Source organism: Heptranchias perlo, chromosome 35, assembly GCF_035084215.1.
Source record: "Heptranchias perlo isolate sHepPer1 chromosome 35, sHepPer1.hap1, whole genome shotgun sequence".
In the NCBI taxonomy this organism is placed as follows: domain Eukaryota; kingdom Metazoa; phylum Chordata; class Chondrichthyes; order Hexanchiformes; family Hexanchidae; genus Heptranchias; species Heptranchias perlo.
Window position 1 is genome coordinate 15,684,304 of NC_090359.1, and position 24,928 is coordinate 15,709,231.

The 24,928-nt window shown below is 47.2% G+C and overlaps 4 non-coding genes across 4 annotated transcripts; 1 reads left to right on the forward strand and 3 right to left on the reverse strand.

Annotated features, from left to right (window-relative positions):
• Positions 1 to 4,131: 4,131 nt before the first annotated feature.
• On the reverse strand, positions 4,132 to 4,213 carry trnal-aag (transfer RNA leucine (anticodon AAG)). Its single transcript has one exon. It is a non-coding gene; the product is annotated as a tRNA-Leu (tRNA).
• A 10,186-nt stretch (positions 4,214 to 14,399) lies between these two features.
• trnah-gug (transfer RNA histidin (anticodon GUG)) lies at positions 14,400 to 14,471 on the forward strand. Its single transcript has one exon. It is a non-coding gene; the product is annotated as a tRNA-His (tRNA).
• Positions 14,472 to 19,916: 5,445 nt separating this feature from the next.
• Positions 19,917 to 19,998, reverse strand: trnal-uag (transfer RNA leucine (anticodon UAG)). Its single transcript has one exon. It is a non-coding gene; the product is annotated as a tRNA-Leu (tRNA).
• Positions 19,999 to 23,793: 3,795 nt separating this feature from the next.
• trnad-guc (transfer RNA aspartic acid (anticodon GUC)) lies at positions 23,794 to 23,865 on the reverse strand. The gene has a single exon. It is a non-coding gene; the product is annotated as a tRNA-Asp (tRNA).
• Positions 23,866 to 24,928: the final 1,063 nt, after the last annotated feature.

The window sequence follows — 24,928 nt, forward strand, 5'->3', positions numbered from 1 at the left end:
TTATATCGCACATTTAACGTAGCAAAACGTCCCAAGGGGCTTCAAAGGAGCTTTTTAAACAAAATTTGACACCAAGCCACAGAAAGAGATATTAGAAGCAAAATGCTGCGGATGCTGGAAATCTGAAATAACAACAGAAAATGCTGGAAATAATCAGCAAGTCAGGCAGCGTCTGTGGAGAGAGAAACAGAGTTACCGTTTCAGGTCGATGACCCTTCGTCAGAAATGGAAAAAGTTGAAGATTAAACAGTTTTTAAGCAAGTCCAGAGTTAGGAGAAGGGATGGGGGATGAAGGGGAGGGGAGGAAAGAACAAAAGGCAAGGTCTCTGATAGGGTGGAGGGCAGGAGTGATTAAATAACAAAAGGGATGTTGGTGCAAGTCAAGGAGGGTGGTAATGGGACAAGTAAAGAAACAAAAGATGGGTCTAGAGGAGCTGTAAATGGCAACATTAGAACCATAACCAGCACTTGGTCTCCGAAAAAAATGGGAGCAGTGTTTATGATCTCGAGTTGTTGAAATCAATGTTGACGTCAGAAGGTTGCAAAGAGACTAATCGAAAGATGAGGTGCTGTTTCTCGAGCTTCCGTTGAGCTTCATTGGGACAGTGTAAGAGGCCGAGGACAGAGAGGTCAGAGTGGGAGTGGGACGGGGAATTAAAATGGCAAATGACCGGCAGGTCAGGGTCAAGCTTGTGAACTGAGCGGAAGTGTTCAGCAAAGCGATCACCCAATCTGCGTTTGGTCGCCCCAATGTAGAGGAGGCCGCATTGCGAGCAGCGAATACAGTATATTAAGTTGAAAGAAGTACAAGTAAATCACTGTTGCACCTGGAAGGAATGTTTGGGGCCCTGGGAGGTGGGAAAGGAGCAGGTGAAAAGGCAGGAGTTGCATGGGAAAGTGCGGTGGGAGGAGAGCGGGTGTTGGGGGTGATGGAAGAGTGGGCCAGGGTGTTGAGGATGGAGCAGTCGCTTCAGAATGTTGAAAGGGGAGTGGAGGGGTGTTGTGTTTGGTGGTGGCATTCCGCTGGAGGTGGTTGAAATGGGGGAGGATGGTACGTTGTATGTGGAGGCTGGTTGGGTGGAAAGGAAGGACAAGAGGAACCCTGTCGTGGTTCTGGGAGGGAGGGGTGAGGGCAGAAGTGGCGGAAATGTGATGGACACGGTAAAGGGCCCTGTTAACTACAGTGGAGGGGAATTATCGGTTGAGGAGAAGGGAAGACTGATCGGAAGCACTGGTGTGGAAGGTGGCATCGTCAGAACAGATGTGACGGAGACAGAGAAACTGGGAGAAGGGAATAGAGTCCTTACAGGAAGCGGAGTGGGAGGAAGTGTAATCAAGGTAGCTGTGAGGGTCGGTGGGTTTATAATAGATATTGGTTGACAGCCTATCCCCAGAAATGGTGATAGAGAAGTCGAGGAAGGGAAGGGAAGATTCGGAGATGGACCGTGGGAAGGCGAGGGAAGGGTGGAAATTGGAAGCAAACATGATTGGAGCAAGAGCAGGAAACGGCATCGATACAGTCATCAATGCAGCAGAAAAAGAGGTGAGGGAGGGGAGCTGAGTAGGACTGGAACAAAGAATGTTCCAATTATCCCACAAAAAAGGGAGGCATAGCTCGGACCCATAAGGGTTCCCATGGCAACACGTTTTATTTGGAGGAAGAGGCAGAGGGCCCGCAGGACGCCCTGGTGGGAGATGGAGGTGTAGACGGACTGGACGTCCACGGTAAAAAAGGAGACAGTTCGGGCTGGGGAACTGGAAACTGTTTAAGTGGCGGAGGGTGTCGGAAGAGTCGCGGATGTAGGTCGGAATAGACTGGAGGAGGGGAGGGAAAATAGAGTCGAGATAGGAAGAAATTGGTTCCGTGGGACGAGAACAGGCTGAGACGATGGATCTACCAGGGCAGTCCTGTTTGTAGATCTTGGGAAGGAGGTAGAAGTGAGCTGTGCGGGGTTGGGGGACTGTGAGGCTGGAGGCCGTGGGGGGAAGATCTCCAGAGGAGATGAGGTCAGTAACGGTCTGGGAAACTATGGCTTGATGTTCGGTGGTGGGGTCATGGTCCAGGGGAAGGTAGGAGGAGGTATTGGAGAGTTAGCGTTCAGCCTCCGCAAGGTAGAGGTCTACTCACCTCACAACAACAACAGTGCCGCCCTTGTCAGCAGGTTTAATGACAATGTCAGGGTCGGACTCGAGAGAACGGAGTGCTGCAAGTTCAGAGGGAGGTAGGTTAGAGTGAGTGAGGGAAGTAAAGAAATTGAGACGGTCGATGTCACGCTGGCAGTTCCCAATGAAAAGATCAAGAGAGGGTAAGAGGATAGAGGGAGGGGTCCAGGTGGAACGGGAATTCTGAAGATGGGAGAAATGGTCCGCTGTGCGGGGGGAAGACTCCTGGCCAAAGAAATGGGCGCGGATGAGAAGGCGATGGAAGAAGAGCTCAGCATCGTGTTCAGCTCGAAACTCATTGAGGTGGGGGCGTAAGGGGATGAAGCTGAGGCTTTTACTGAGGACTGACGTTCGGTGTCAGAGAGGGGAAGGTCAGAGTGAATGGTGAAAACACGACAAAGAGATTGGAGGGAGGGATGGGGTCAGTGGAAAGTGAAGGGGAAGAAGGATCGGGAGGGGTGTTGGAATCTAAGAGTTGTTGAAACTTGCGGTCCTTGACACCTAAGAGGAAGAAAAAAGTTTTTTTCATAAAAGCGCCGGATGAGGCGAAGGATGAAATGGAACTGCGGACCAGGACAGCTCTGAAGTAGAGAGAGTCGGTGCTGCTGAAGAGAGAGTGTTTGATGAGGTTTCTACTAAAACTCACTTTCACAGACACATCTCCTTCCTCAGCAACTGTGTCCGGCTCCGACTTATTCCACGTGGATTCTAACTTCAATTCCACCCTTCATGTTTCGGATCCACCCATGATTCCAGATATCTCCATGATATTCAGCGTTCCTCCAACCACTGCTCCCGCCGCTTCCTGAGATCCACGCTCAAAGCCACGCGCCGCCACATGCTCACTCTCGACCTCTCTCTCCACGCATGGTTTTTATCCCATCCGCGCCATTATTGCATTTACCGTTTGATGTGTTGGTTCCTTCATTACATTCATCCAGAAGTCCTGGGTTTCAGTCCAATTCGAAGCCACGTGGATGAATTTTGCATTGCTCACTGAACTCTGCTCAAATCAGCAAAGTCCTGATTGGTGCCCGGAGGTGTTGCGAGTGTAAGATGTGAATAAGTGAAGTATCAATCAAAGTGCACAATGACGCCCCGGTAAAGCGAGTATCTCTCATCGGATATTACTGCACCGCCTCAACTTGCCAAATGTTAACCTGTCAACCGCCATTCGCAGCTCAGTCGCGCTGCCCGTCGCTCACGCAACTCAACTGCTGAGAGAAAAGAGCCAACAAGCATCAAAACAAAAACCAGTTCTTCAGTTACCATCCCCTGGATCACAAGATTCCCCAAGTAAATTTCGTGAACATTCAGGCCGCTGTCTTTCCAGAGGCCGGCCAAAGAAATGGGCGCGGAGGAGAAGGCGCCCATTTCTTTGTCTGTCGAGCGGTCACGCAGATCGAAATGGTTTCAAGGCACAAATGAACATTGGTGCGAATGGGACATGTGCCCAATTGAAACAGCGGTCGTAGCAGAGCAAACTTAAAGGCGTTAAATTGTAAAAGTGAATGTTAGAGTCGGCAATGCCTCAGGATGTGCCCATGAAATGGAAGGAGGAAAGTAAAGGAGGCCTATTGATTGTGGAAGGAAGAAAAATCTGGGAGAACAGGTGGGTTTGAACTGTGGAACATCAAGTACAGGCATGTGAGAGTGCTGGGATTTGATGGAATAAATAGGTTTCCGCCAGCAACAAAAAATATTTCTTTCATGTGCTAAAGATTGATTTATTGCTGCATTCTATTAGCAAATGTGGCAAAGGATGAAAGAGGTAAATGAAACAGTATTGAAACTCGTATTCGAGCCGAAGTTACTGCGATCAGAACGCAGAGGATGAACCACGATAGGATCACGGCAACGAACATCAGGTGGGGCAGTCGTGCCCGAACAACAGCAATGTCGCGCACGGTGCTGCTCGGAAAAGAAGGATGTTTGGTAATCTGGTTAAAAAATAGGCATTTTAAATTCTGGCAGTGGTGGGATTTGAACCCACGCCCCCGAAGAGACTGGAGCCTTAATCCAGCGCCTGAGACCGCTCGGCCACACTACCACCTAATACTAATGTGTTCAGCATCTGCTATCTGGTGATTGAAATGTGGTTTTCTTGCTTTTTGACCTTTGAATCCAGGATTTTCCATTGAACGAATAAAATAAATGGACTTTCTGAGCAATGTTCATTCGACGAGGTGGCCGAGTGGTTGAGGTGATGGTCTGTTTATCCATTGTGCTCTGCACGCATGGTTTTGTATCCCATCCGCGCCATTATTGCATTTACCGTTTGATGTGTTGGTTTCTTCCTTATATTCATCCAGAAGTCCTGGGCCTCGGTCCAATCCGAAGCCACGGTGGATGAATTTTGCATTGCTCGCTGAACTCTGCTCAAATCAACAAAGTCCTGATTGGCGCCCGGAGGTGTTGCGAGTGTCAGATGTGAATAACGTGAAGTATCAATCAAAGTGCACAATGACGCCCCGGTAAAGCGAGTATCTCCCCACAGATACTGCGATTTATTTATTTATGCAACTGTCATTTGCAAAAGAAACAAATGTATTTTTTGTATATCTTTACAAGTAATGAAAACCCCATTTTGACAAATTCCTTCTTACTGTCGTGCTGAGTATCCCCGCCTATCCCCTGGGAGACTGGTGTTCCATTCTCTGATGAGGATGTTATTGCTGCCTTGAAAAGTTTCACTTTCATTTATCTGTAATATTGGATGTGGAAAATACAATGAAAAACTGACTCGGCCTATCCCACTTCCAAAATTTGATTTCACAGCGATTTTCAAATCTGCTCTCTGCCTCACTTTTCAGCTCGATGTGAGAACCACAGTGATGGGCAAGAAATAAAACGGAGAATCGCGCTGTGAACAGACCGGGTCTCAGTCACCAGCCCGAAACAGAGAGAGGCGGACCGACAGAGAGAGGAACGGAGAGAGACAACCATCTTCAGCCAGAAGTGCCGGGTGGATGATCCATCTCGGCCTCCTCACGAGATCCCCACGATCACAGAATCCAGTTTAACATCGAGGTGAAGAGTGACGCAGAGAGCAGATTTTAAAACCGCTGGAACATCAGCAAAATTAAAGTGAGGCAAGTGGGAGTCAACTCTGAGTCAGTTCCACACTGTATTTTCTGCAGATAAACAAAAGTGAAGTTTTCAAATGCGATAAAGTTATAAACTCCTCATCGGGGAATTGAACCCCGGTCTCCCGCGTGATAGGTGGGGGATACTCAGCACGAAACTAACGAGGAATTGCTGTATTGAATGTACACTCATCCCAGATGGTGTTCGACATGCTTCATGTGTCAGTGCATTTCTTTTAACTATTTATTTGATGACAGTTTGTTTAATTGTCCACGGGCCACTGTTGTAAGAACCTTTCACATTTCCATCTCTTGATTAGACAACGAACAACTGACTCTGTCTTTCTTCTGTTCTTTCTTTCTCTCTTATCGTGGTGAGTTGCCCCGCCTTCGTCCGGGGTTTAATTTCCCGACAGGGGGGAAGCATTTTTAAGACGCCAACTTTTAATTTTATGTCTTCGGCTGTCTTCTTCTTACAAAACTACAGAGAAAAATAGAACAGAAAAATAAATAAACAGGTGATTGTCACAATCAGAATATGATTGAACGGAGACGGGTTGGGGGCTGGATGCACGCTGTGTTACCGAGCGATAACTCATTGCGATTTTAACTGAGCAGTGGTTAAGGTGATATATTTTAAATCCATCGTTAGATTTGCACCTTCACCTCGTTTAAAATGGGTTCCTCAGTGATATCAATAAACCGATAACAACCCCGAAACCCCAGCGGGTATATTTTTTCCAATACTGAGTGACGGTCTCAATTTCCATTGAAATTTTCAATCAGCAAATCCCAGCGGTCGTTATGAGTTTGACAAACTAATTTATGTACTTGACTGTTTCCTGGAAATGATCAAAATGGGGTTGTCTTTACCCATACAGATATACAAATAAACACATTCGGTCATTTTGCCAATGACAGTTGGATAAATAAATAAATCGCAGTATCTGTGGAGAGATCCTCGCTTTCCCGGGGCGTCATTGTGCACTTTGATTGATACTTCACGTTATTCACATCTCACACTCGCAACACCTCAGGACTTTGCAGATTTGAGCAGAGTTCAGCGAGCAATGCAAAATTCATCCACCGTGGCTTCGGATTGGACCGAGGCCCAGGACTTCTGGATGAAGACAAGGAAGGAACCAACACATCAAACGGTAAATGCAATAATGGCGCGGATGGGATAAAAACCATGCGTGCAGAGCACAATGGATTAGGAATCCATCACCTCAACCACTCGGTCACCTCTTCGCATGAACATTGCTCAGAAAGTCCATTTATTTTATTCGTTCAATGGAAAATCCTCGACTCAAAGGTCAAAAAGCAAGAAAGCCGCATTTCAATCATTAGATAGCAAATTATGAGGAAATGCAATCAATTGGTAGCGTGGCCGAGCGGTCTAAGGCGCGGGATTAAAACTCCAGTCTCTGTTGGGATATGGGTTCCGATCCCACCGCTGCCAGAATTTAAAGTGCTTAGTACTTTAACCACATCACCAAACATCCTTCTTTTCCAACCAGTACCGTGCGCGACATTGCTGTTGTTCGGGCACGACTGCCACAGCTGATGTGCGTCGCCGTGATCGTATCGTGGTCCACACTCTTCGTTGTGGTCGCAGGAATCCGAGTTACAGTACAGTTTTGTTTACCGCTTTTGTCCTCTGCCACATTTGTGAATAGAATGCAGCAAGAAATCAATCTTCAGCACATGAAAGAAAATTTTTTTGTTGCTGGTGAAAACCTATCCATTCCTTCAAATCCCAGCACTCTCACATGCCTGGACTTGATGTTCCACAGTTCAAAACGGTCTGTTCTCCAGGCTTTTTCTTCCTTCCATAATCAATAGGCCGGCTTTCCTTTCCTCCTTCCATTTCAGGGACACTTTCCTACGGCATTGCCGACTCTAACATTCACTTTCACGATCTTATTTGTTCTGCTTCGACCGCTGTTTCTATCCCATTCTCACAGTTTTTCTTTCTCCGTCGCGTCTGTTCTGACGATGCCACTTTCCACAACACTACTTCTGATATGTCTTCCTTTTTCCTCAACAGAGGATTCCCCTCCACTGCAGTTGACTGGGCCTCGACTGTGTCCGTCCTATTTCCTGTACTTCTGTCCTTATCCATTCCACTCCCTCCCAGAACCACGGTAGGTCCCCTTGTCCTTACCTTCCACCCCACCAGCCTCCACATTCAACGTATCATCCTCCGCCACTTCCACCATCACCACAAACATCTTCCCCTCCCCTCCCCTTTCAGCCTTCCGAAGGGACCGCTCCCTCCAGGAAACCCTGGTCCACTCTTCCATCACCCCCAACACTCGCTCTCCTCCCCTCTCCTCCCCTCGGCACCTTCCCATGCGAGTGCAGGAGATGCAACACCTGACCTTTCACCTTCTCCTTCCAGGTGAAACAGCGATTTATTTGTAATAGCTTTGCTGAACACCTCCGCTCAGTCCACAAGCGTGACCCTGAGCTTCCGGTCGCTTGCCATTTTAATTCCCCGTCCCACTCCCACTCTGACCTCTCTGTCCTCGGCCTCTTACTCCGTTCCAATGAAGCTCAACATAAGCTCGAGAAACAACACCTCATCTTTCGATCAGGCTCTTTACAACCTTCTGAACTCAACATTGATTTCAATAACTTCAGATCATAAACACTGATCCCATTTTTTCGGACAGCAAGTGCTGATTGTGGTTCAAATTTTGCCATTTACAGCTCCTCGAGACCCATCTTTTGTTTCTTTACTTGTCCCATTACCACCCTCCTTGCCTTGCACCATCACCCCTTTTGTTATTTAATCACTCCTGCCCTCCACCCTATCAGAGACCTTCCCTTTTGTTCTTTCCTCCCCTCCCCTTCCTCCCCCATCCCTTTTCCTGACGCTGGACTTGCTAAAAAACTGTTTAATCTTCAAGTTTTTCCATTTCTGACCACCGGTCATCGACCTGAAAAGTTAACTCTGTTTCTCTCTCCACAGACGCTGCCTGACTTGCTGATTATTTACAGCATTTTCTGGTTTTATTTCAGATTTCCAGCATCGGCAGTATTTTGCTTCTAATATCTCCTTCTGTGGCTCGGTGTCAAATATTGTTTAAAAACGCTCCTGTGAAGCGCCTTGGGACGTTTCGCTACGTAAATAGTTCGGGCAAAAACTCACTGACTGACGTGTGCCGCCGTGATCGTATAGTGGTTAGTACTCTGCGTTGTGGCCGCAGCAATCACGGTTCGAATCCGAGTCACGGCATAGTGTGCGCTGCTTCTTTTATTCTCTCCCGCGCTTGCGAATATAATGCAACAATTTCTCAATATTGAACACATGAGAAAAACATTTTTTGTTGGTGGCGAAAACCTATTTATTCCATCAAATCCCAGCACTCTCACATGCCTGTACTTGATGTTCCACAGTTCAAACCCGCCTCTTCTCCCAGCTTTTTCTTCCTTCCACAGTCAATGGGCCGCCTTTCCTTTCCTCCTCCCATTTCATGAACACTTTCCTGCGGCATTGCCGACTCTAACATTCACTTTCACGATCTCACGCCTTTAAGTTTGTTCTGCTCCGACCGCTGTTTCTATTGGGCACATGTCCCATTCACACCAATGTTCATTTGTGCCGTGAAACCAGTCGACACATTTCGATCTGCGTGACCGCTCGACAGACAAACACGACGAAAGCAGGGCTGGTCTCTGGAAAGACAGCCGTCCGATTGTTCACGCAATTTACTTGGGGAATCTTGTGATCCAGGGGATGGTAACTGAAGAACTGGTTTTTGTTTTGATGCTTGTTGGCTCTTTTCTCTCAGCAGTTGAGTTGCGTGAGTGATGGGCAGCGCTGCAGAGCTGCGAATGGCGGTTGAAAGGTGCACATTTGGCAAGTTGGGGCGGTGCAGTAAGATCGCAAGTGTTCCGCCTTGATCTTAATAGTTCTGTTGAAGCGTGCGATTGAATCGAGTAGAGGATAAATGTAAAGAGCGCCTGTGGGGGAAAATGAGCGATTACAGGCCATGAGCGAAAGGTCTTTCAAATTCTCATGGCGCAGGACGCTGTGTGCAGAAACGGCAGATTTTAAAGTGAGTGTGTCGGAAAGTAAAGTGCGATCTTGTGTGTGAGAAGAGCACAAGAAAGTTGTTCTTGAAGCTGCGCCCTTGAGGCAAGTTGCAGGTTGTCCGGAAAACTGCTCCAGTGAAAGCTCAAAAATAAACCCAGAAACCGCTGGCAACACTCAGCAGGTCAGGTAGTATCTGTGGAGAGATACTCAAGTATTTATCCAATTCTCCTTTTAAAGTTACGATTGAATCGAGCTCCACCATCCTTTAAGGCAGTGCGTTCCAGATCATAACAATTCGCTGTGTCATCCAAGTCGTTAATACAGATTGAAAATAGCTGACGCCCAAAAACGGCCGGCATTGCTCTCTGTTCAGTCAAGAGGAACTTCCCTGCCTGGAAATTCGTCCCAGCCTTGTTGAGGTGCAACACGTCCATCTTGTGCAGGTCTTTAATATTAATCAATACACAATGAGGCCCTGGGAAAGCGAATATCTCTCGACAGATGTTGCCTGATCTGTTGAGTGTTGCCAGTAGTTTCTGAGTTTATTTTCGAGCTTTCACTGCAGCAGTTTTCCTGACAATCTGCAACTTGCCTCAAGGGCGCAGCTTCAAGCACAACTTTCTTGTGCTCTTCTCACACACAAGTTCGCACTTTACTTTCCGACACACGCGCTTTAAAATCTGCCGTTTCCACACACAGCGTCCTGCGCCACGAGAATTTGAAAGATCTTTCGCTCATGGCCTGTAATCGCTCCTTTTTCGCCACAGGCGCTCTTTACATTTATCCTCTACTCGATTCAATCACAAATTTCAACAGAACTATTAAGATCAAGGCGGAACACTTCAGATCTTACTGCACCGCCCCAACTTGCCAAATGTGCACCTTTCAACCGCCATTCGCAGCTCTGCAGCGCTGCCCGTCACTCACGCAACTCAACTGCTGAGAGAAAAGAGCCAACAAACATCAGAAGAAAAACCAGTTCTTCAGTTACCATCCCCTGGATCACAAGATTCCACAAGTAAATTTCGTGAACATCCGGGTGGCTGTCTTTCCAGAGACCAGCCCTGCTTTCGTCGTGTTTGTCTGTCGAGCGGTCACGCAGATCGAAATGTATCGACTGGTTTCAAGGCACAAATAAACATTGGTGTGAATGGGACATGTGCCCAATAGAAACAGCGGTCGGAGCAGAGCAAACTTAAAGGCGTGAGATCGTGAAAGTGAATGTTGGAGTCGGCAATGGAGCAGGAAAGTGTCCATGAAATGGAAGGAGGAAAGTCAAGCCGGCCTATTGACTGTGGAAGGAAGAAAAAGCTGGGAGAAGAGGCGGGTTTGAACTGTGGAACATTAAGTACAGGCATGTGAGAGTGCTGGGATTTGATGGAATATTAGATTTGCTTTCACGTATCAAAGATGACTGCATTCTATTAGCATGAGAGGCAGAAGACAAAAGAAGCAGCGCACAACACAGAGTACGAACCACTATACGATCACGGCACCACATCCCACCTGTGCAAACGTAGTCTGTACTATTTACCTTTAACGTAGCAAAACGTCCCAAGGCGCTTCACAGCAGCGTATTTAAACAAAATTTGACACCGAGCCACATGAGGAGATATTAGAAGCAAAATACTGCAGATGCTGGAAATTTGAAATAAAACCAGAAAATGCTGTAAATAATCAGCAAGTCAGGCAGCGTCTGTGGAGAGAGAAACAGAGTTAACGTTTCAGGTCGATGATCCTTCGTCAGAAATGGAAAAGGTTGAAGATGAAACAGTTTTTAAGCAAGTACAGAGTCAGGAAAAGGGATGGGGGAGGAAGGGGAGGGGAGGTAATAACAAAAGGGAAGGTCTCTGATAGGGTGGGGGACAGGAGTGATTAAATAACAAAAGGGATGATGGTGCAAGTCAAGGAGGGTGGTGATGGGACAAGTAAAGAAACAAAAGATGGGTCAAGAGGAGCTGTAAATGGCAACATTAGAACCATAACCAGCACTTGATCTCCGAAAAAATGTGATCAGTGTTTATGATCTGAAGTTATTGAAATCCATGTTGAGTTCAGAAGGTTGTACAGAGCCTGATCGAAAGATGAGGTGCTGTTTCTCGAGCTTATGTTGAGCTTCATTGGAACGGAGTCGGAGGCCGAGGACAGAGAGGTCAGAGTGGGATTGGTACGGGGAATTAAAATGGCAACAGACCGGAAGCTCAGGTTCACGCTTGTGGACCGAACGGAGGTGTTCAGCAAAGCTATTACAAATAAATCGCTGTTTCACCTGGAAGGAATGTTTGGGGCCCTGGAAGGTGGGAAGGGAGGAGGTGAAAGGGCAGGTGTTGCATCTCCTGCGCTCGAGTCGGAAGGTACCGTGGGGAGGAGAGCGGGTGTTTGGGGTGATGGAAGAGTGGACCAGGGTGTTGTGGAGGGAGCGGTCCATTATGAAGGCTGAAAAGGGAGGGGAGGGGAAGATGTTTTTGGTGGTGGCATCGCGCTTGTACGTGGAGGAAATGGCGGAGGTTCATACATTGAATGTGGAGGCTGGTGAGGTGGAAGGTAAGGACAAGGGGGACCCTATCATGGTTCTGGGAGGGAGGGAGGGGAAGAGGCAAGGGCAGAAGTGGAGTCAATAGGACCGACACAGTCGAGGGCCCAGTCAACTGCAGTGGAGGGGAATCCTCGATTGAGGAAAAAGGAAGACAGATCGGAAGCATTTGTGTGGATGGTGGCATCATCAGAACAGACACGACGGAGATGGAGAAACTGGGAGAACAGAATAGAGTCCTGACAGGAAGCGGGGTGGGATGAAGTGTAATCAAGGTAGCTGTTGGGGTCGGTGGCCTTATAACAGATATTGGTTGACAGACCATCCCCGGAAATGGAGATAGAGAAGTCGAGGAAGGGAATGGAAGGTTCAGAGATGGACCGTGTGAAGGCGAGGGAAGGGTGGAAATTGGAAGCGAACTTGATTGGGGCGAGAGCAGGAAGTGACATCGATGTACCAGAAAAAGAGGTGAGGGGAACTGAGTAGTACTGGAACAAAGAATCTTCCACGTATCCCCCAGAAAAAGTCAGGCATAGCTCGGACCCACATGAGTTCCCATAATGACATCTTTCATTTGGAGAAAGTGAGTGGAGTCAAAGGAGAAGTTGTCCAAAGTAAGAACAAGTTCAGCCAGACGGAGGAGAGTGGCGGAGGATGGGGATAGGTTGGGCCTTCGTTCATGGAATAGGCGGAGGGCCCGCAGGCCGTCCTGTTGTGGGGGGTGGGGGGGGGGCTGGTGGTGGAGGTGTAGACGGACTGGAAGTCCATGGTGAAAAGGAGACAGTTAGGGCCGGGGAACTAGAAATTGTTCAAGTGGCGCATGGAGTTGTAAGATTCGTGGATATTGGTCGGAATCGACTGGACGAGGGGAGAGAAAGTAGAGTCAAACTAGGAAGAAATAATTATCCGGGGGCACGAACAGGCTGAGACGATGGATCTCCTGGGTCAGTTCTGCATGTGGATCTTGGAAGGAGTTAGAAGCGGGGTTGGGGGACAATGAGGTGGAGGCCTTGGGGAGGAAGATCTCCAGAGGAGATGAGGTCATTGACGGCCTGGGAAACTATGGCTTGATGTTCGGTGGTGGGATCACGCTCCAAGGGGAGGTAGGAGGAGGTATCGGAGAGTTGGCGTTCAGCCGCCGCTAGGTAGAGGTCTGTTCGCCTCACAACAACAAGAGCGCCGCCATTGTCAGCAGGTTTAATGACAATGTCAGGGTTGGACCTGAGAGAACGGAGTGCTGCGAGTTCAGATGGAGGGAGGTTAGAGTGAGTGAGGGGAGTAAAGAAATTGAGACGGCCGATGTCACGCCGGCAGTTCCCAATGGAAAGATCAAGAGGGGGTAACAGGATAGAGGGAGGGGTCCAGGTGGAATGAGAAATCTGAAGATGGGAGACAGGGTCCGCTGTGCGGGGGGAAGACTCCTGGCCAAAGAAATGGGCGCGGAGGTGAAGGCGACGGAAGAAGAGCTCAGCATCGTGTCGAGCTCGAAACCCATTGAGGTGGGGGCGTAAGGGGATGAAACTGAAGCCTTTGCTGAGGACTGACGTTCGGGGTCAGAGAGGGGATGGTCAGAGGGAATGGTGAAAACACGACAAAGAGATTGGAGGGAGGGGTGGGGTCAGAGGAAAGTGAAGGGGAAGAAGGATCGGGAGGGGTGTTGGAATCTAAGAGTTGTTGAAACTTGCGGTCCTTGACACCTGAAAGGAAGGAAAAAAGTTTTTTGTTGAAGCGCCGGATGAGGCGAAGGATGAAATGGAACTGCGGACCAGGACAGCTCTGAAGTAGAGAGAGTCGGTGCTGCTGAAGAGAGAGTGTTTGATCAGGTTTCTACTAAAACTCACTTTCACAGACACATCTCCTTCCTCAGCAACTGTGTCCGGCTCCGACTTATTCCACGTGGATTCCAACTTAAATTCCACCCTTCATGTTTCGGATCCACCCATGATTCCAGATATCTCCATGATATTCAGCGTTCCTCCAACCACTGCTCCCGCCGCTTCCTGAGATCCACGCTCAACGCCACGCACCACCACATGCTCACTCTCGACCTCTCTCTCCACGCATGGTTTTTATCCCATCCGCGCCATTATTGCATTTACCGTTTGATGTGTTGGTTCCTTCATTATATTCATCCAGAAGTCCTGGGTTTCAGTCCAATCCGAAGCCACGGTGGATGAATTTTGCATTGCTCACTGAACTCTGCTCAAATCAGCAAAGTCCTGATTGGCGGCCGGAGGTGCTGCGAGTGTAAGATGTGAATAACGTGAAGTATCAATCAAAGTGCACAATTTCTGTTTAATCTTCAACCTTTTCCAGTTCTGACGACCGATCATCGACCTGAAACGTTAACTCTGTTTCTCTCTCCACAGATGCTGCCTGACTTGCAGATTATTTACAACATTTTCTGGGTTTTTTTTTCAAATTTCCAGCATCGGCAGTATTTTGCTTCTAATATCTCCTTCAGTGTCAAATTTTGTTTGAAAACGTGACTGTGAAGCCCCTTGGGATCTTTTGCTACTTTCAAGGAGCTTAATAAATCCTACAGGTAGAGCAGTTCCAGTTGTGGTGTGGTGCCGTGATCGTATAGTGGTTAGTACTCTGCGTTGTGGCCGCAGCAACCTCGGTTCGAATCCGAGTCATGGCATAGTTTTTGTCTTCTGCCTCTCTTGCTCATCGAATGCAGTAATGTATCAATCTTTAATGCATGAAGTAAAACTAAATATTCCATCAAATCACAGCACTCTCACATGCCTGTACTTCATGTGCCGCAGTTCAAACCCGCCTGTTCTCCCAGCTTTTTCTTCCTTCCACAGTCAATAGGCCGCCTTTGCTTTCCTCCTTCCATTTCATGAACATTGCCGACTCTAACATTCACTTTCACGATCTTATGCCTTTAAGTTTGTTCTGCTCCGACCGCTGTTTCTATTGGGCACATGTCCCTTTCACACCAATGTTCATTTGTGCCTTGAAATCAGTCGACACATTTCGATCTGCGTGACCGCTCGACAGACAAACACGACGAAAGCAGGGCTGGTCTCTGGAAAGACAGCCGCCCGATTGTTCACGAAATTCACTTGGGTGATCTTATGATCCAGGGGATGGTAACTGAAGAACTGGTTTTTGTTTTGATGCTTGTTGGCTCTTTTCTCTAAACAGTTGAGTTGCGTGAGCGACGGGCAGCGCGACAGAGCTGCGAATGGCGGTTGAAAGGTGCACATTTGGCAAGTTGGGGCGGTGCAGTAAGATCGGAAGTGTTCCGCCTTGATCTTAATAGTTCTGTTGAAGCGTGAGATTGAAGCGAGTCGAGGATAAATGTAAAGAGCGCCTGTGGGGAAAAAGGAGCGATTACAGGCCATGAGCAGAAGGTCTTTCAAATTCTCGTGGCGCAGGACGCTGTGTGTGGAAACGGCAGATTTTAAAGCGCGTGTGTCGGAAAGTAAAGTGCGATCTTGTGTGTGAGAAGAGCACAAGAAAGTTGTGCTTGAAGCTGCGCCCTTGAGGCAAGTTGCAGGTTGTCAGGAAAACTGCTCCAGTGAAAGCACAAAAATAAACCCTGAAACTGCTGTCAACACTCAGCAGGTCAGACAGTATCTGTGGAGAGATACTCGCTTTCCCAGGGCCTCATTGTGCATTGATTAATATTAAACACCTGCACAAGATGGACGTGTTGCACCTCAACAAGGCTGGGACCAATTTCCAGGCAGGGAAGTTCCTCTTGACTGAACAGAGAGCAATGCCGGCCGTTTTTGGGCGTCAGCTATTTTCAATCTGTATTAACGACTTAGATGAAGGGACCGAGTGCAATGTGTCCAAGTTTGCTGACGATACAAAGATAGATAGGAAAGTAAGCTGTGAGGAGGACACAAAGTGTCTGCAAAGGGAGATGGACAGGTTAAGTGAGTGGGCAAGAAGGTGGCAGATGGAGTATAATGTGTGGAAATGTGAGGTTATTCACTTTGATGGGAAGAATAAAAGAACAGAATATGTTTTAAATGGTGAGAAATCATTAAACGTTGGTGAAATTAAAAAGGAAAATAGGAAAGCAAAGAGAGGGCATGAAAAAATAGGCCTCTTGCGCATCCACGATTTTCATCGCTCCACCATTGGCGGCCGTGCCTTCAACCGACTGGGCCCAAAGCTCTGGATTTCCCTCCCTGAACCTCCCCGCCTCTCTACCTCTCTCTCCTCCCTTAAGACACTTAAAACCTACCTCACCTGTCCCAATATCTCCTTATGTGGCTCCGTGTCACATTTTGTTTGATAATCGCTCCTGTGAAGCGCCTTGGGACGTTTTACTCCGTTAAAGGCGCGATATAAATGCAAGTTGTTGTTGTTGTTGGGGTGGAGAAAGGGTTTTCTTTCTTTTTATGACTCTTTTCTATCTCTCTATTTCTTTCCTTTCTCGGACTCTGTTTTCCGGGTCTGTTTTCTGACACACATTACAATCTGTGTCACTCGGTGTCTAACAATGTGAGGCAATGTGTTTTATTCCCGCTGTGTTATCTCTCTGGCGGTTTGCTGATAAATGTTTAACTCGCGGCCTGTTCCCGTTAATGGTCACAAGCAGTAACAGACAGACAGAGCGTGTCTGACCGCCCTGAGATGTGGAAAAGGCATCAGTTCAGGACAAATGCATCAAATCAAATGTTCATCGGGCACCGAGAGAGACAAAAACCAGAGAGAAAGGCAGAAGGAAATAGAGAAATGAAAGCTAAATACAGACATCCTTGATGTCTCTCTATTCCATCCCCAACCGTTCAATGTCGGGTAAAAATGTCAGTGCAAATAAATGTTCGAGAATCGGCCCAAAGAAGAAGAAACAAAATAACCCAAAACTGCTGAAACCCGGAATCGAACCAGGGCCCTTTACAATCTGTTGAACGCTTGCCCAATTGAGTTGTTTCAGCCCCACTGTTAACTGTACTTTGGGTCAGTCTCTTGGAATAAAATATAACCCCGGGTGGAATTGCCCCTCCCGCTCATTCCTCACTTCGGGAGAATGAGACCGACCATCAAGGAGAGATTTTCTGAGACTGTCGGTGAATCTCATTTATATTAAACATTCATTGAACACTCTGCCGGGTGGATTCAGAGCTGGGGTTCGCCATGAACCAGCTTCCCCTCTTTATCAGTGAATCGACCAACAAACGCTCGAGAGAGCTCAGGTTATATTAATAATAAAAACAGAAAATGCGGGAAACACTCAGCAGGTCAGGCAGCATCAGTGGAGAGAGAAACAACCTTTCAGGCCGATGACCTTTCATCAGAACTCTCTCCACAGATGCTGCCTGACCTGCTGAGTATTTCCAGCATTTTCTGTTTTTATTTCAGATTTCCAGCATCTGCAATATTTTGCTTTTGTTTTACAGCTTGTATTAATGTTCTGCTGATTATATCTTTATATTATCTTATTTTTGGCCACTTTAATTAATTCACAGACAAATTCTTCCATCATCCCTTCTCCCACATCGCTTCTCTCTCTCATTCATTCTTTTCTCCTTTCAATCCAGAAGAGGGCGGGAATCAGAGCTCACCCCCCGAACCCTCCGCACACAGACCCCCGTCTACCACCCCGTGTGATCCAAGAGACAATTCAATACATTACACTCTGTATAAACACTGAAACCTGACACACCAGGGGAGATCGCACGGTGTTGGACACGGAGTGAAATAAACTGGTGTTTATAAAAAGTTACAGATCACAACACGTGTCTCTGTCTCTCTCCGCTATCCCGGCCTGTGCTGTGTTATTCGTTCTCACCCAATGTGTTACTGGTAATTTTGTGGAAGTGCATGACGGGATACTTGACCATATTAACTCTTTATTAACTCACATGATAGGATTAGCCACAAACACAAAGTAAGCACAATTGTGTGATTGCGTTTGAGCCATGGTATGTTGATAATTAAGCCTAGCACAGCCAGGCCTTCCTTGAGATAAGGACAGAATATAATAATAATAGAGTTGATGAATGGCCATGAAGCCTTGAGACTGGCTCCAGCCTTACTGATAACAAGGAACAGGAATGTCGAGAGAAAGAAAATAGCTGACATCTGCTCAGGCCGACGTGATGGTTCTGAATGTTCGGGGGCTGGCTCAACACTTGATTGACCAACTACCTGAGCCAATAAAGAATGTACGTGTACGCCCATATTCTGTAACAGGTGGGCGTTGCCTAATGAATTGTATAAACATGAGCTGTTTCATTGACTCCGCGAAGTTGCACCCTCAACCATTGTTTGAGGTGCACTTCCACTTGTATACAAGTTGGGGTTCAATAAAGTTTCTCCTTGTACTACTTGTTTGGGTGTTAATGCATTTGTATAGTGTTAAGTTTCGACAGTTTTCATCAACATCTTTGACTGTGGCAGCACAAGTTGGTGAAGCCGTTAAAACAGCATCCGGTTCCTTGGCTTAATAATAGGGAAATAGAGCACAAGAGCAAGGAAGTTATGTTAAACGTTTATAAATCATTGTTCAGGCCTCATCTGAAGTATTGTGTCCAATTCTGGGCACTATAATTTATTAAGGAGGTCAAGGTCTTGGAGAGGATGGAGAGGAGATTTCCCAGAATTATACCAGGGATGGGGTTTAGTTGTGTGGAGAGACTCGAGAACCTGGGATTGTTCTGCTTCGAGCAATGAAGGTTAAGGGTAGAAGTAATCCACGTGTTCAAAATTAAGAGGGGTTTTGATCGAGTAAATAAGGAGAAACTTCACCCACTGGCGGGAGGGTCGGCAACCAACGGACGCAGATTTAAGATAATTGGCAAAAGAACAAGAAGGGAAATAAGGAGATTTTTTTTTACACAGCGAATTTTTATGATCTGGAACGCACTGCCTTAAAGGATGGTGGAGCTCGATTCAATCGTAACTTTAAAAGGAGAATTGGATAAATACTTGAGTATCTCCCCACAGATACTACCTGACCTGCTGAGTGTTGCCAGCAGTTTCTGGGTTTATTTTTGAGCTTTCACTATCGCAGTTTTCCTGACAACCTGCAACTTGCCTCAAGGGCGCAGCTTCAAGCACAACTTTCTTGTGCTCTTCTCACACACAAGATCGCACTTTACTTTCCGACACACGCGCTTTAAAATCTGCTGTTTCCGCACACAGCGTCCTGCGCCACGAGAATTTGAAAGACCTTTCGCTCATGGCCTGTAATCGCTCCTTTTTCCCCACAGGCGCTCTTTACATTTATCCTCTACTGGATTCAATCGCACGTTTCAACAGAACTATTAAGATCAAGGCGGAACACTTCCGATCTTACTGCACCGCCCCAACTTGCCAAATGTGAACCTTTCAACCGCCATTCGCAGCTCTGTTGCGCTGCCCGTCGCTCACGCAACTCAACTGCTGAGAGAAAAGAGCCAACAAACATCAAAACAAAAACCAGTTCTTCAGTTACCATCCCCTGGATCACAAGATTCCACAAATAAATTTCGTGAACAATCGGGCGGCTGTCTTTCCAGAGACCAGCCGTGCTTTCGTCGTGTTTGTCTGTCGAGCGGTCACGCAGATCGAAATGTATTGACTGGTTTCAATGCACAAATGAACATTGGTGTGAATGGGACATGTGCCCAATAGAAACAGCGGTCGGAGCAGAACAAACTTAAAGGCGTGAGATCGTGAAAGTGAATGTTAGAGTCGGCAATGGAGCAGGAAAGTGTCCATGAAATGGAAGGAGGAAAGGAAAGGCGGCCTATTGACTGTGGAAGGAAGAAAAAGCTGGGAGAAGAGGCGGGTTTGAACTGTGGAAGATCAAGTACAGGCATGTGAGAGAGGTGGGATTTGACGGAATTGAAAGGTTTCACCAAAACATTTTTCTTTCATGTTCTGAAGATTGATTTCTTGCTGCATCCTCTCAGCATATGTGGGAAAGGAAAAAATCGGTAAATGAAACTCTGTGGAGACTCGGATTCGCTCCGATGTTACTGCGACCACAACGCAGAGTGTTAATCACAAAACGATCACGACGCAGCACATGAGGTGTGGCAGCTGTGCCCCAACAACATTAATGGCACGCATGACACTGCTGAGAAAAGAAAGATTTTGGTGATGAGGCTAAAATAATTAACAGCTCAAATTATGGCAGCGGTGGGATTCGAACCCACGCCCCCGCAGAGACTGGAGCCTAAATCCAGCGCCTTAGACCGCTCGGCCACGTTACCGCTTCACAAAGGTGTTGTCCAGAATCTCGGAACTGGTGATTGAAAAGCGGCTTTCCGACTCTGACCTTTGAGTCCAAGATTTTTTCCTTGAATGAATCAAATAAAAGGGCTTTCTTTGCACTGTTCTTGCGACCTGGTGGCTGAGTGGTTGAGGTGATGGACTGCTAATCCATTGAGCTTTGTCAGCATGGTTTTGTATCCCAGCCGCGCCATTACTGCCTTTTTTTAATCGTTCATGGGATGTGGGCGTCGCTGGCGAGGCCACCATTTATTGCCCATCCCTAATTGCCCTTGAGAAGGTGGTGGTGAGCCGCCTTTTTGAACTGTTGCAGTCCATGTGGTGAAGGTTCTCCCACAGTGCTGTTAGGTAGGGAGTTTCAGGATTTTGACCCAGCGACGATGAGGGAACGGTGATATATTTCCAAGTCGGGATGGTGTGTGACTTGGAGGGGATCGTGCAGGTGGTGTTGTTCCTATGTGCCTGCTGCCCTTGTCCTTCTAGATGTTAGAGGTCGTGGGTTTGGGAGGTGCTGTCGAAGAAGCCTTGGCGGGTTGCTGCAGTGCATCCTGTGGATGGTACACACTGCAGCCACAGTGCGCCGGTGGTGAAGGGAGTGAATGTTTAGGGTGGTGGATCGGGTGCCAATCAAGCGGGCTACTTTGTCCTGGATGCTGTCGAGCTTCTTGAGTGTTGTTGGAGCTGTACTCATCCAGGCAAGTGGAGAGTATTCCATCACACTCCTGACTTGTGCGTGGTAGATGGTGGAAAGGCTTTGGGGAGTCCGGAGGTGGGTCACTCACCACAGAATACCCAGCTTCTGGCCTACTCGTGTAGCCACAGTATTTATATGGCTGGTCCAGTTAAGTTTCTGGTCAATGGTGACACCCAGGATGTTGATGGTGGGGGATTCGGCGATGGTAGTGCCGTTGAATGTCAAGGGGAGGTGGTCAGACTCTCTCTTGTTGGAGATTGTCATTGCCTGGCAATTGTCTGGCATGAATGTTCCTTGCTACTTATGAGCCCAAGCCTGGATATTGTCCAGGTCTTGCTGCATGTGGGCACGGACTGCTTCTTTTCTGTGGGTTTGCGAATGGAACTGAACACTGCGCAATCATCAGCAAACATCCCCATTTCTGACCTTATGATGGGGGAAAGGTCATTGATGAAACAGCTGAAGATGGTTGGGCCAAAGACACTGCCCTGAGGAACTCCTGCAGCAATGTCCTGGGGCTGAGATGATTGGCCTCCAACAACCACTACCATCTTCTTTTGTGCTCCGTCTGACTCCAGCCACTGGAGAGTTTTCCACTGGAGCGGCAGCTGAACGGATGGTCTCAATCTTAGTGACAAAATAGTCTAGGAGCTCCTCGCAATTTTTGTGGTGAGGGTGGAGGAGGCAGGGGGTGCAAGAAGTCGGTTTGTGGTCGAGAAGAGACACCGGGGGTATCTTTGGATTCCTGGATAATCCTGGAATAATGAGCAGTTTTCTGTCTCTCTCTGTTTCAGGCTGGTGAATTCGCCCGGGTCTGTTCACAGCGCGATTCTGCGTTTTATTTCTTCCTCATTATTGTGGTTCTGATATCGAGGTGAGGATTTTAAAATCTGCTCGGAGATCAGTGAAATTAAATCGGAGAAAGTCCGAGTCAGTTTTTCACCGTATTTTCTTCATCCAATATTGCTGATAAATGAAAGTGAAGCTTCTGAAGGCAGACCTTCCCGTCGGGGAATTGACCCCAGTCTCCACGGTGATAGACACTGATACTCACCACGATACTAACGAGGAACTGGTGCCGGAAGGGCATGTACGTTCACCACAGATGCTTCACGTTTCAGTAAATCTGTTTAAACTATTCTTTTGATGACAGTTTGTTTAACTTTCCACGGACCACTGTTGAAAGAAGATTTACCGACCACTTTTCCGTCTCATGTTGGATCATGATGTGGGGAGCGCGGGACAGAGTGAGACAGAGAAAGACCGACTCAAGAAAACATAGAAAATATGAGGCACATACACAGACAGATAGACACAGACACGCATACACATGGAGTGACTCAGAAATATGGAGAGACAGAACATGGATAATTTGGATGATTTTTGTTCTATTTCTGTGGTAGATTTCGTGAAATCTCACAGATCAATGAGCATAAAACTCGAGGTGTTCAATGCTGTGGAATTTTAATTCACTTCAGAATTATTAATTCCACAAGAAACTTGTTGAATTTTGAAACGCAGAGATGAACACGTTGATAAATGACGGGATCTGAAGTCTCTCAGATTCGAACCTGTGCGAGAAAAATGAATGAAATTTTAATCGATCACCTTAACCACGAGTCAGTTAAAATCACAATCGCTCTGCATCCAGTCTCCAAACAGTCTCTGTTCAATAATATTCTGAAAGCGACAATCAGCTGTTTATTTTTCTCTGTAGTTTTTTTTAGGAAGAAGCTCGGCGAAGACATAAAATTAAAAGTTGGCGTCTTATAAATGCTCACCACGATAAGAGAGAGAAAGAACGAAAGAAAGACAGAGTCAGTTGTTCGTTGTCTAACAAAGAGAAGGAAATGTAAAAGGTTCTCTCAACAGTGGCCCGTGGAAAATTAAACAAACTGTCATCAAATAAATCGTTGAAGAAATTCACTGACACATGAAGCATTTTTAACACCATCTGGGGTGAGTGTAGAATCAATGCAGTAGTTCATCGTTAGTATAGTGGTGAGTATTCCCCGCCTGTTACTCCGGAGACCGGGGTTCAATTCCCCGACGAGGACGTTAAATTTTCGCCGCCTGTCAAAGTTTTTATCTGTAACATTGGATGTGGAAAATGCAGTGTGAAACTGACTCGGAGATTCCCACTTTCCTCAATTTAAATGAACTGATATTCCAGCGGTTTTAAAATCTGCTCTCCGCGTCACTCTTCACCTCGATCTAAGACTGGCTTCTGTGATGGTGGGGACATCGGGAGGAGGCAGAGATGGATCATCCACTCGGCACTTCTGGCTGAAGATGGTTGCTCACAGTTCAGCCTTGTCTTTTGCACTCACGTGCTGGGCTTTACCATCATTGAGGATGGGGATGTTCACAGAGCCTCCTCCCGTTAGTTGTTTAATTGACCACCACCATTCACAACTGGGTGTGGCAGGACTGCAGAAGATCCGTTGGTTGTGGGATCGCTTAGCTCTGTCTACAGCATGCTGCTTCTGCTGTTTGGCAAGTCGTCCTGTGTTACTTTCAGGTTATTGGTGGGTGTGTGTTTGTGTGTACATGCCGGTGTGTCTGTGTGTGAGTGTGTATGTAGCTATGAATGTGTGTGTTTGTGTATGTGTGAATATGTCTGCGTGTGTCTCACTTTTTCTACCCGTTTCTTTCTGTCACTTTTTCCCTGTTCCCCACATAATTTTTCTCTGGACCTTGACTAACAAAGAGATAGAAAATAAGTCTTCTTTCAACAGTGGTGCGTGGAAAGTTAAACAAACCGTCATCAAAGAAGTCGTTAAAATAGATTCACTGAAACATGCATCCTTTTCATTGCTGTATGTGAGATCTTTCATGTCTGCGCCTGTTCCGAGACCTGTCTCTCTCTGTTTCGGGCTGGTGACAGCGCGATTCTGCGTTTTATTTCTTGCCCATTATTGTGGTTCTGACATCGAGCTGAAGCGTGAGGCAGAGAGCAGATTTTTAAAATCGCTGTGAAATCAAATTGGAGAAGTGGGAAATGCCGAGTCAGTTTTTCATTGTATTTTCAACATCCAATATTGCAGATAAATGAAAGTGAAGCTTCGAAAGCAGCAATAACCTCCTCGTCGGGGAATTGAACCCCGGTCTCCCGCGTGACAGGCGGGGATACTCACCACTATACTAACGAGGAAGTGGTGCAGGCTTTTAACGTACATTCACCACAGATGCTTCACATTTCAGTGAATCTGGTTCGATCAAGGGTTCGATCAAGATGAAATCTCCCTCGACACAGTCACAGAGGATGTAATTTGTGAATTTGACAAGGGTCGTTTCAGTACTGTGGCAGGAGTGGAAGCCTGATTGGAGGGATTCAAACATGGTGTTGTGGGAAAGATGGACACGGATTTAGGAGGCAAAAACACATTGAAGGACTTGGGAGAGGAAAGGGAGGTGGGAGATGGGGCGGTCTTTTGAAAGGACAGAGGGTCAAGGGTGGGTCTTTTGAGAAGGAGGGTGATGACGGCAGATTTGATGAGGAGGGGGCAGTACCTGAGGAGAGGGGACCGTTAACAATGTCAGCAAACATGGGGCCAGGAAAGGAGGTTGTGTATTCAGAAGTTTGGAGGGAATAGGGTCGAGGGAGCAGGAGGTGGGTCTCATGGTCAAGATGAGCTCAGAGAGGGCATGAGGGGAGATAGGAGAGAAACTTGGTGAGCTCCCGGAAGGGAGGGGAACGGCAGAGGCAGCTGAATGGATGGTCTCAATCTTAGTGACAAAGAAGTCCGTGAGCTCCTCGCACTTGTTGTTGGAGGTGAGGGTGGAGAGGGGATGGGAGAGGGGTTTAAGAAGATGGTTTGTAGTGAAGAGAATCCGGGGGTTATCTTTACATTCCAGGATGATCCTGGAATAGTGAGCAGTTTTGTCAGAGGAGACAGGACCCGATAGTGCTTTATGTGGTCCAGCCAGATCTGGCGATGAATGGCCAAAGAATAGACAGTTGGGAATTTGAAAGTGCCGTTGTAAGTGACTTGGGGGGAGAGTTTTTTCCAGGGATGAACACAGAAGGAAGTGGGTTAGTCCCACTCCCCGGCTCTTTCCCCACAGCCCTGTGAATTTTTTCCGGTCAAGTATTTATCCAATTCCCTTTCGAAAGTTACTATTGAACCTGCTTCCACCTCCCTTTCAGGCAGTGCATTCCCGATCATAAAAACTCGCTGCGTAAAAAAATCTCTCCTCATTCCTCCCGCCTGTGG